A 12052-nucleotide genomic window follows, 5' to 3' on the forward strand; every position below is an offset into this window, starting at 1 on the left:
CAAAAATAGAACCTGCCTTGTTCTTGCAGAGTAATTCCTCAAATGTAAACCAGCAGTGAGGGCTAACAGTCTATCAGCCATCTACCTGGGTGCAATCAGACGGTACCTGATGGATGTTATCCTCATGGCCTCAGAGCAAACCACACAGTGAATTCACAGGAACCTCACCGTGAAATGATGAGAGTTTTAAATCAGAGTCATCAAGGAGTCCAGGGCCGTATTTGTTAAGAAAAGGCAGGTTCAAGATCTTTTAAATATCCAGAATCTCTGTCATGAAAATGACTAGGAAAGCCACAAACTACCTATTCAGAGACTTTAAAGTGATTTTCTCTCGATCTTCAGGATCTGCCACTGCTAGTAGATTGATTATTTTAGTCACATGAACACACGTTTTGAAATACACATTTTGTGAACAGAATAGTAAAATGTGGGTGTTTAAAAAATAAAATGGAATCCTTCCCCTGAAATTTTCGGTGCCTTTTTCCCCCTAATTTTGCATGGATCACAAGGTTCTATTTCCCTTACTTCATACGGCAGCAGTATCTTCCCCCAGTGAGGAAATGACTGAAAATAACCAGCTGTTTCAGGATCTTTATCAAAACACATATAATCCTAAAGAATTCTTCCCACTTAGCATTGTCAGGTTAAAAAGTCTGCCTAGAAAATGAGACTAAACTTTCTTTTCTCAGCACTCAATGAACCATTTCCACAATATATTTAGAGAGGACACATGCATTTCTTAAAGCAGATTCAAAATAATCTGTTAAAAAAATGAAGTAAATTTCAACTATTGTAAGTTTTCTCAACTCCTCGATGCTTTCTTTCCGAGATGAAGAAAGCAATTTTGAATTTTAAAAAGGACATTAAAAAAAATATATTTTCCTGACAAAAATGAAATAGAAAATACACAAAATACATGCAAGAATCAAGATACAAAAAATATCTACCCATGAGAATGCAGAGGATGACCTACCATTCCCCCTTTACAAATTTCTAAACAAATCTGGAAACATTTGTCCAAAATTCCTCAGAAAACAATACAACTCCCTAGATATTTATGATGATGGGATCCTCAAAAGTCACATTAACACTGTGTTTTTCTAAGTGGGCTCACCATTTAATTGCTTCCTATTTAAAGCCTGCTGGTGAATACTTTTGTAAACAAAGTTTCTTATTGATAAATGGAGCTAACATAGAGGAATTAAATTGGCACAAATAAACTTCTAAAAGTTATTTATTTTTAAAGTTCAAATTCTTGTGTGGATTTCTTTATCAGTGACTCTAGCAGCCAGACTAACTCTCCGTAATATGCTTATTTGTAAATCTAGGAATAAAGGACTCCACACATTGATATGTCCCTAACTCATGCAGAGTATTATCAGGAAAATTTTCTGCCTTGATCTTTTTCTTTTTTTGTCAAAAAGAGCTACTTTTCTCAATGTCTAAATGTCTGTCAATTACAACTTCATTCTCCAAACCTAAACCTTAGCATACCCCAATTTTAACATCTTGGAGTTCTTGTTAATGTCACTAACCCCCATGCTGCCTTGCCTCACTAGTCCCCTCCAGTCACCAAGTGCTATCTCCAAAGTCAGCCCACACAGACAAGGCTTCCCAAAGTCTAATAAAGAGCAGCTGGCCATCTGGGGGAAATATGTCAAAGGGGTGGCGGTGTTATTAAGTCATCAGCTTTCTATGCAAAGAGGAGCAAGTGTGCCTAAAACCTAAGAAATGGAGCAGAATAGATGAACCAATAGGTCCAAGAGGATCCTTTCATTCTTCCCCACTTTAGTTTAAGCAGTTTAGCTATCCCTAGTTCCATCATTCATCCTGAAGTCAAAAATCTAGAGATTATTCTAGATTCTGCTCTTTCCTTATCCACATCCAATCCATCAGTAAATGCTACCAACTTTGCCCTCAAAACACATCCCAATTCTCAATATTTCTTACTACTCACTGTTGAACTCTTAGCCAAGTACCCCCATCATAATCTCTTACCTGGACTATAGCAATAAACTCCTCCATGATCTTCCTGCCTCTCTTCTTGCCCTTATGATTAATTGTCAAGAGAGTAGACAGAGTGATCTTTTCAAAATGGAAATTAGGTCTCATCTCACATTCATCTTAAAAACTTTCCAATTGTTTCCTTTCCCAAATATGCACCCTAATTCATAGCAGTGGCGACACCCTAACTTATTACAGTGACCTAAATAACCTTATCTCATAGGTCTCTACTTACCTTATTTCCACATCTACTGTGGCTTACCACATTCAAGCCTAACTGGCTCTTTCTTGTTCCTGGAACAAGCCAAGTTCATTTCTATCCTGGGGCCATTGCACTAGTTATGTCCTATATGCAGAACACTAAAAAAATATATTTTGCCAATATTTTGTATGGCTGTCTGCTTCCTGTCATTTAAATCTCTGTTTAAATGTCACTTCCTCAGAAGGGCCACTTTAACACTCTGCCTAAATTTCCCCCAGTCATTATCTGTCACATCACCTTATTATGATTATCTGCCCTTTTTCTTGTGGATGTGTTCATTTATTTGGTCACTGTCTATCAACACAAGGATATGAGCCCCATTATGGCTGAGGCCTTGTCTCTCTCATTTACTGCTGTATTTCAAACAGCGTTAGATCTGTGACTGGTCTTTAACAGGAATAAGTTTGTTGAATAAATGAAGGGATGAAAAATGGAAAGAAAAAAGAGATATTAAGTCAGAGCACAAACACAAAAAATAGAAATGAACAGGTTGAACATGAGGTATACACAGCTTAAGTTTCCTTCAGAGATGAAACCCACAAATGTAGGGCCTCCTCAGCACCCTCTCCTTTACATGGAGAGTTTGTTTTTAAAGAGGCAAAGTTACACTAAACATAGTAACTCCATGGGAATGACTTTTTAAATCTTTCCCTTCTTGACTGAAAGTTTCTAGCTCTATCCACATCACCTTTTCCCTCAGTTCTCTATGCTTCCCTGGCTAGACCACCTTGTTCTGATCTTCCCTATTCCCAGTCCATTCAGTGCACTGGTGCCAAATCAATCTAACTAAAAACAGTTCGCATGATGTCACCTCTCAGTTTAAAACACTCTTCAAGTGGTTCCCATTATCTAAGGGTAAAGGTCAAACATTTTAGTTTAGCACATAAGACCATCGAACTCTACCCAGACATCCTTCTCAATCGAATATATCCTCTAGTCCAGCCATAGTCCTTAGCCCCTTGAACTCACCTTGATCCTAACATTGCTCATATAACTCCTGCTGATTAATTTTTTTTCTTTCTCTTCCACCCAGCTTTTAACAAGTGATCATGATCCAAACAGAATCCCAAAGGATCTTTTTTACATCCTAATATGCTTATTATTATTTACTATATATTTACTATATCTTTGGACATTATCACACATTACTTTCAAATGATCGTTATTTTTCTCATTTACACAAGTCTTGGTTTTCTTGAAGGTTGAAAATATGTTTTTCTTTACTTTCTTCCTGAACCTGAATTCAGCTTTGAATATGTTATTGGAAATCTTAGAGACAAAGTTTCCTCATCTGGAAAAGGGCAATAATAATAATAGCCTTGTAGATTTTCTAGAAAAATTAAATGAGATAGTGCATTTAACAAGTTTAGCACAGTGTCTGGCATATATAAAGTGTTACTCTTTTAGCGCATTACAAGGAGGCAGGTTAACAAACATTAATTAGCCAAATGATTTTTAGAAACCACATAAAACACAGCTGATCATGACATAGATTTATTTATACTGCAAGTGTACCTCTCCAAAACTTACATCTAGTAAACACCTATAAGTTAATCTTTTTTAAGAGGATATGACATCTGATTTCTAATATCACCACTGTATTTAGTAACCTAACCCAATGCTTCTTAACCTACTTTAGAACTAAAACCCGACTGAAAATCTGATTAAAGCTCTTGACTCCCTCTCTAGAAAAATACATGTACATACAAAATTTGGTATAAAATTTCAGAGAAATTCATGGCCCCTTACAGACCATGAATGAACTTCTGGGAATCTATTGGACCCTAAGTAAGTTGTGAAATCCAATGTCAAGACTGATCACTCTTCCCATTCCTTGCTGTTGAAAATGCTGTGTTGAAAACCAAACACCAATCTATAACAGAATCATAAACTCAATTTTTTAAAAAAATAAAGACAAAATTAAATGAGCTAAAAGAAAACCAAAATAGGGACTTCCCTGGTGGCACAGTGGTTAAGAATCCGCCAGCTAATGCAGGGGACACGGTTTTGAGTCCTGGTCTGGGAAGATCCTACATGCCGCGGAGCAACTAAGCCTGTGCACCACAACTACTGAGCCTGTGCTTTAGAGCCTGTGAGCCACAACTACTGAAGCCCGAGTGCCTAGAGCCCCTGGACCACAACGAAGAGCAGCCCCCACTCACCGCAACTAGAGAAAGCCTGCGCGCAGCAACAAAGACCCAACATAGCCAAAAATAAATAAATAAATTTATATATAAAAAAAAAGAAAACCAAAATAGAAGAAATAATAAACATGTTTTTAATAGGTGTTGGGACTAGGCGAAATGGGTGAAGGGAATCAAGAGGTATGAATTTCTAGGGGCTTCCCTGGTGGTGCAGTGGTTGAGAGTCCACTTGCCAATGCAAGGGACACGGGTTCGTACCCTGGTTCGGGAAGATCCCACATGCCGCGGAGAGGCTGGGCCCGTGAGCCATGGCCGCTGGGCCTGCGCGTCCGGAGCGAGAGCCCACAACATTGAGAGGCCCGCATACCGCAAAAAAAAAAAAAAAAAAAAAAAAAAAGAGGTATAAATTTCCAGATATATAATAAATAAGTCACGAGGATGTAATTAATGTACAGGATGGTGGCTATAGTCAATAATATTGTACTACATATTTGAAAACTGCTAAGAGGGTAAATCTTAAAGTTCTCATCACATACACAAAAAAATTATAACTGTGTGGTGACAGATGGTAACTAGACTTATTGTGCTGATTATTTTGGCAATGTATACGAATGTCAAACCATTATGTTTTACACCTGAAACTAATATAATTGTGTATGTCAATTATACTGCAATACAAAAATCAGGTTGAACTTTAAAAATAAATAAATAAATATGTTTCTCTTAAGACTTTTTGCAACAAGTGCAGTATGATGCTTTTATATTGGGTTTCAAAAAACATGGACCACTCACTTTAAGCTGCTTCTTTTTTACGTATGAAATAGAAAGTTATGAAATCAAAGGAGAGTCCAAGTTTAACTTCAAATTTGAGATTCAGTTCTCATCAGCTTCCTTCCTTCCTTCCTTCTTTGAAGTAATTTAATGCTTTCTACTCTAACAGATCTTATAGTCTTGTGAAAAACGTAACATTACTAAATGCTCATATGAATATATATATGCAGTCACAATATAATATGTGCCAAGAAAGACAATCACTGGAAGCTATAACAGTATATAACTGGAGGAGATGACCTAATTTAGGGATCAGAGAAACTATCTTGGAGAAAGACACATTTTAATTGAGATTTGAAGGCTGAGTAGGATTTAATTAGGTGAAATGTGCAGGGTGGGCAATCGCATTATGTAATAGGAAAATCACCAAGTCAGGGAGGAACATTTTAGGAACTCAGAGAATACCAGTGTCTCTGGAAGGTGGGAGAATTATGGAAAACACTGTAAGCCATGTATTTCTATTAGGGATACTCAATTTCAAGTAATAGAAGATCCTACTAACAGGGGTTGAAAAAATGTGGGTTCAATAATAAAAATTTTAAAGGTAGGCAATTACCAGCATTGGTTTACCCTTCCACTGATGTCACTGAAGACCCAGAGTTATTATTTTTCCTCCATCCACAATTAGTGTGTTGTCCTTCATCCTCACACTTGCCATCTCATGGTCATAAGACGGCTGCTGAAGCCCCAGGTATCACAACCATATTCAAAGCAGGAGGAAGTGAAGAAAAGGTGGCAGCACCAGCTACATCTTTCTGAAAAAGCAAAAGCAAGTCTTCTCAGTCCCCAGCAGATTTCCAGTTATACCTCACTGGTTAGAAATCTGTCACATGCCTGCCTCTAACTGTAAGTGCAAGGAAGTCTGGAGAAGTGAGTATTTAGCTTTTCCAGCTTTCTGGAGGGGATGGGTCAGGGAGAACTGAGATGGGGACTGATGTAGGGGTGCAAACAATTATGCCTGCCACTCATGTAAAGGGTTTTATTCTTTATCTTAAAAAACAAAATGAGGGAAGCCAGTAAATGTTCTAATTTAAAAATGCATCATCATTTTAAAACATGTCTCTCAGCTGTCAGGGGGAAAATTGATTGGAGGGGACAAGATATGATCTGAAGTGATGTTAGAAAGATATTGATCAAGGTGAGAGAGGGTTGAGCTCTGAACTGAGCTGGCGGGGGCAGGGAGAAGAGGGACTCAGGACGTAGTCAGGAGGTTTAGGATGGCCTGGATTATTCATAGGAGTTTTGTGTTGCTAATGCAATCATATGTGTGAATTCACTGTGAAACTATAAAGTTTTATACCAAATTGACTCATTTTAAAGTCAGAATTTTACTAACTTATTAAGATACATGTTGTCCTTGAACTTAAAACTCCTCTCCATTAGTGAAACTCTTGGGAGATATAAAAGCTGGTTGATTCATTTGGCATGTTAAACTTACATTCTGATCTTTCCTTACAGAAGTAAAAACTGCACTTCTATTTAGTGATGTAGAAAAGACAGAAAACATCCCTAGGCCACTGTATTTGCTCCCTCCAGCTTAATAAATTAATTGTGCTTTTGTATTCATACCAGGGAAAATCTAGATGCAGTAAAGGATATCCTTAAAGGCATGAGGAAAAACTTCAGTCTCCCTTAAGTAAGGCAAATCATTCAAGAGAAAAAAAAAAATGTTGGGGGCAGAAAGGCAGGGAATTAAACCCACATACTAATATAAATCTCATAGAAAAATATTAGAATTTCTCAGCTTTTCTATAACTGCTATTAGAATTCATTCCTGGGCTGCGATTTTTTATTTCAACTTTCACATTAACAGTCCAAATAAACCCCTGATTAAAGAAAAAGGATTACAGTGAAAGGGTTGAAATAAGCTTAATTGTAGAGGTGTGATTAGTGCCAAATTGATAGACTCCCAGGTAATGATTTTTTAAATTTTATAGGAAATCTTTAACAAGATGATTGCCTGACTATAAAATGTCTCTGTATAAGAAAATAGTCTTTGAAAGCAGCATTGGGCCCTGTTGCACTAATATATCCATGAATGGCAACATTTCTTTTACAGTTTTGATGAATGCTAAAGTAGAAACTTTATTATAATGATTTTGGACCCAGAACTGTGAAAATAGTGGGCAGAATATGAACACTTTACCAGATCAATCAACTTTCATTTAAAATTCTACTTATTGTGTATGGTATCAAACTATGAAAATGTAACATTTCATACCAGTGATTTCTGTTTTACCAAAATTGCAGTACTTATTTGGGTTTTGAAGTAGCTAGAATCAGTGTTAGAGAAGGCATGTTATAACCAAAAAAAAAAAAAAAAAAAGAAGGAAAAGGTTTAAATACCTGTGTTCCAGTATCTTCTATCTATTCATTCAAACTGCAAACATTTACACATGGACTAAAGAGTGCAAAGACACTGAAATAGAAAGACCCCAGATATTTCCAGGTATTCTCCTTAAGAAATGCTCAGGCTCAACATGACCCTGTGCCCATTTGTAATGAAAGGCATATAAGTTTGTGGGAACAGAGAATTCATCGTATGTGGATGTGGATACAGGAAGGGGCTTTGGAAACGCTTCCGGGAAAAGATGACATATTAACTAGGCCTTAGACTCTTCTTACAGTGGGATTGAGGCAGTTCAAGGGGAAAAAGAACATTAGGAAACAGGGCTCTTTTAAGGGCTCAAGCTATGCGATGTTGCCAGAGTACAAAATGTGACAAGCGATGAGACAAATCAACACTGATCAACTTCGACTCCAGCTAACTTGAGTAGGGAAACAAAATGCTGGAAGGGTAGAGGATGATTCATAGAGAGTCTATATCACTCATTAAGGAACTGAACTTAATTCTGGAGACAATGGAGAACTTTGTGGAAGGTGCTATGGTTATATTTAGGTTTGAAATAATTCACTTGAATGACTCTGTGAAGGGTAGATTTAAAAGGAGACTATTAGAAGTCTCTTGCTGGTGAGCTCGGAGAAAAGTTTGAGAACAGCCAAGAAATACTTGGGAAGTAAAATCTGCAAAAATAGAGATGAGTCAAGGATACAAGGTCGAGGACTCACTAAATCTGACCCAAGAATGGTGGAAGCAAAGTTGGTGTTATGGGAAAGGTGACAAGTGTTCAGGTGTGTTGAGTTTTATGTTCCTATGGGATATCCAGGTAGAGATGCCAGCAGAAAACCAGATGTTTCAGTCAAAAACTCAGGGGAGGTTTCTGGGCTGAAGAGAGTGATTAAGAAATCATCAGCAAGCAGCATATAAGAGAAGGGCATTAGGCTGTTGGAATTTTGATTGTTAATAATAGCACTTGGGGAGAGCTTGTGGCATGAAAGGAGCAGCAGGTCCTGCCTATATTGTGGGCTTCCTGATTTCTTGAAGATCAAATGAAAGAATATATAGAAAAAGAGTATAGAAGAGAAGTACGATATGATTATTCTTGAATTTGGACTCAAATCCTTAAATTATATACACTAAAAAAACTACAGGGCTTCCCTGGTGGCGCAGTGGTTGAGAGTCCGCCTGCTGATGCAGGGGTACACGGGTTCGTGCCCCGGTCCAGGAAGATCCCACATGCCGCGGAGCGGCTGGGCCCGTGAGCCATGGCCGCTGAGCCTGCACGTCCGGAGCCTGTGCTCCGCAACGGGAGAGGCCACAACAGTGAGAGGCCCGCGTACCGCAAAAAACAAAAACAAACAAACAAAAAACTACAAAGTTTTAACCATATTAACATAAACACTCACGAAAATACTTTTGTGCTTGTGAGATAGATATTAGGAAGAACAAAACAATATTGCTAAGAAAATTATATAATTCCATTGAAAATCTATCCTGATGAAATTATTGGGAAAAAAGTTGATGATAAAAATAATACCTTATATTTGAATAATGAGTTCAATTTTTCAAAGGTGTCAGGTTTCACTTCTTCCTTGTGTTTTTGTATATGTGCCCTCAAGAACAAATCAAAATAATTAGAAAAACACTCTTTAAGGTTAAAATTTCCAGGGCATTCCTCAGGTGGAATTGGTCCTTAATAATTTTAGAACACTATTGGATTTAAAGAACTGAAGAGGGGAAAAAAGCTCACAATATTTTGGAAACTAAGCCCAGTGATTTTTGAAACTAATTACTGGCCTTTATGTTATATCAAAGGAGAAGGTAGTGGTTTAAGATCATTTTCTTTGCTTATGCACCTCAGTATTCAGTTTTAACTCCATCTTCTCTTTTCTACAGTAAGTGACCCAAATGTCATCTTTTCCACTTTCCCCAGAAATAATTTTAAAGTTGGTGTTCAGTACTGAAATCAGGATTTCAGTAGGATTGTGCATCAGGTAAAGGGGAAAAATGAACCAGTTGAACTGCACCCATTTAGTGTGTAAAGACTTCTTGTCCATTTTTATAACAGAACAGAGGAAGGTGTAACACTCCCTTGGGCTTTGTTGAAGCCCATCAAAGGGATTTTATTAGTCTAGTATTTTTAAAAAGAGACGTCTTGTTGGTTTTAACATAGTTAGGGTTAGAGTTAGAGACTAGCAGAAGGGCATGTTGTTTGGAATCAACTGTAAGAGCCTATGGCAGGCTAGTTACCCATTTCTTTGAACCTCAACTGTGAAGTTCACATAATGACACCTATATCCTTGTACTTTTAAGAGATAAATTAAACGATGTATATAATGGGCTTAAAAAAGCAGCCGGTCATTTTTTTCTCAGTAAATTAATAGACATTCCTATAGCTAATAATAATAAACAACTTTCACTATAAGACCTCCTTCATAATTCAGTGACATTTATTTTGACTGCCCAGCATGTAAATACCTTTATAACTTGCAAAGAGTCATAAAATAAGTGAGAGACTGGGCCATACTTCCCACTATGGAAACTTATGTTAATACATTGTCTCCCTCTGACAGCTAGATGTTCCCACTCAGGACTTAGAGAAAATTGGAAATCACAATGTATAGCCATGTATGGCCAAACAGGATTTTATAAAATCTCTGGGTAGCTAGATACTGATTCAGATTGGCATTCTCTTTTAGTACTTTTAAAGTATTGTTTTACTGAGAATCTGAACATTGAGGTAAATATTTACTCAAAGCTATTTTTAATATTTTCTTACAAATTTGTTCATTTACTGATTAATTCCTTTTCATTTATTTTTGTATATTATATGTAGTATGTTAATATTCATAAGTTATAAATACATTTAATTTTTATTTATTATTTATTCTTCCTGTAAAGAAAGAATGAGTGACCTATGAGCTGGTGCTCATTTTGCTAAGCACTTCATAATATAGAGAAACAATACAGAAGGTGAGATGACAGAAAGAAAATTAGATGATATTAATACATATGAGAAAGTCAAATGTACACTTGATGTGGTTAATGTCTGAAAATGAATTGAAAATTGTATCATTCCAGTTGTATTGAATATAGTGGGGAAATTCTGCCATATTTCATTTTTTTAGTACTATTTGTACCTCTAAAAGGTCATTAAATATTTTGTTTTCCTTCCTAACTTTATATTTCTGAATTCAGGAGATTAGGATTTACTACAATGCTTAGTTTTTATAACATTCACATAAAGGTCAATACTTTTCCCATTCTTATTTAAAAGTTTATTTTCTACTGTATTTCTTTATTCTCATTGCCAAAATGTTTTAAACTTATGTTCAGGAAACACTGTGAACCACTAGGAGATAATGTCTCCAACTCAATTATAATGTAGATCCACTTTTGTCGGTTTTAGGGTCTTGGTTTCCAAATCTCCCAAACACTGTACAAATGTTAGTCAGGAGTCCACTTCTAAGCACACATTAGTCACTCAGTAATTTAAGATTTATTGGTTCTTTTAGTTCATGCATTGGCCTGACCATAGTAAATCAATGTTTGGACTCTAAGCAGGAGATAAGACACATTTCTATTTTGGAAATCACTGGGCAAAATTACTAAAGGTGGCAGATTATTATATCATTCCACTCCCATAGAAACATGGAGAAAAAAAGTTTGCCATAAAGGCAGTAGTCCAATCCCTCTCTCCCATAGAACTTCCATCTAGAAATGAGATTGTAATGTGTAGTAGGCAAAATAATGCCCATGCTCCATCCCCCAAGATGTCTATGCCCTAATCCCTGGAAGCTGTGAATATGTCATGTTACATGGCAAAGGGAGATTAAGATTACAGATGGAATTCAAGTTGCTAATAAGATAACCTTATAATAGAGAGATTATCTTGGATTATCTGGGTGGGCTCAATTAATCACAAGAATCCTTATAAACAAAAGAGGGAGGGGGAAGAAAAAAAGAGATATAACATAAGGTCAAAGAGATGCAGCATTGCTGGCTTTGAAGATGGAGGAATAAGGCCATGAGCCCAAGAATGTGAGCAGCCTTTAGAAACTAGAAAAAACATGGAAAAGGCGTGTCCCCTGGAGCCTCCAAAGGGAATGGAGACATGCTGACACCTTGATTTTAGCACATCGAGACCCATGCTTAACTTCTTACCTGCCTAACTGTAAAATAATAAATATGTATTGTTTTAAGCCACTAGGATTGTGGTAATTTGGTATGGCAGTAATAGAAAATTAATAAATTGCACTTATTATCATAAAATTTTCTAAACTAAAGCTATTGAGTGAAATACCTGCAAGTTGGAAAATGAGGAATCTGCTCTAGCCTAGAAATTCAAGTTTCTTCCCATTAAAATGTATGCTGTTACAACTAAACTGGCCCCAAATCATAAGGTGTTTGATTTGACAGAGGGTGGTCAAGGATCCCCTCTTTCTTTTATTTCCCTCTCCAACAATTTCT

This window comes from Lagenorhynchus albirostris, chromosome 17 (assembly GCF_949774975.1).
Source record: "Lagenorhynchus albirostris chromosome 17, mLagAlb1.1, whole genome shotgun sequence".
Lineage (NCBI taxonomy): Eukaryota > Metazoa > Chordata > Mammalia > Artiodactyla > Delphinidae > Lagenorhynchus > Lagenorhynchus albirostris.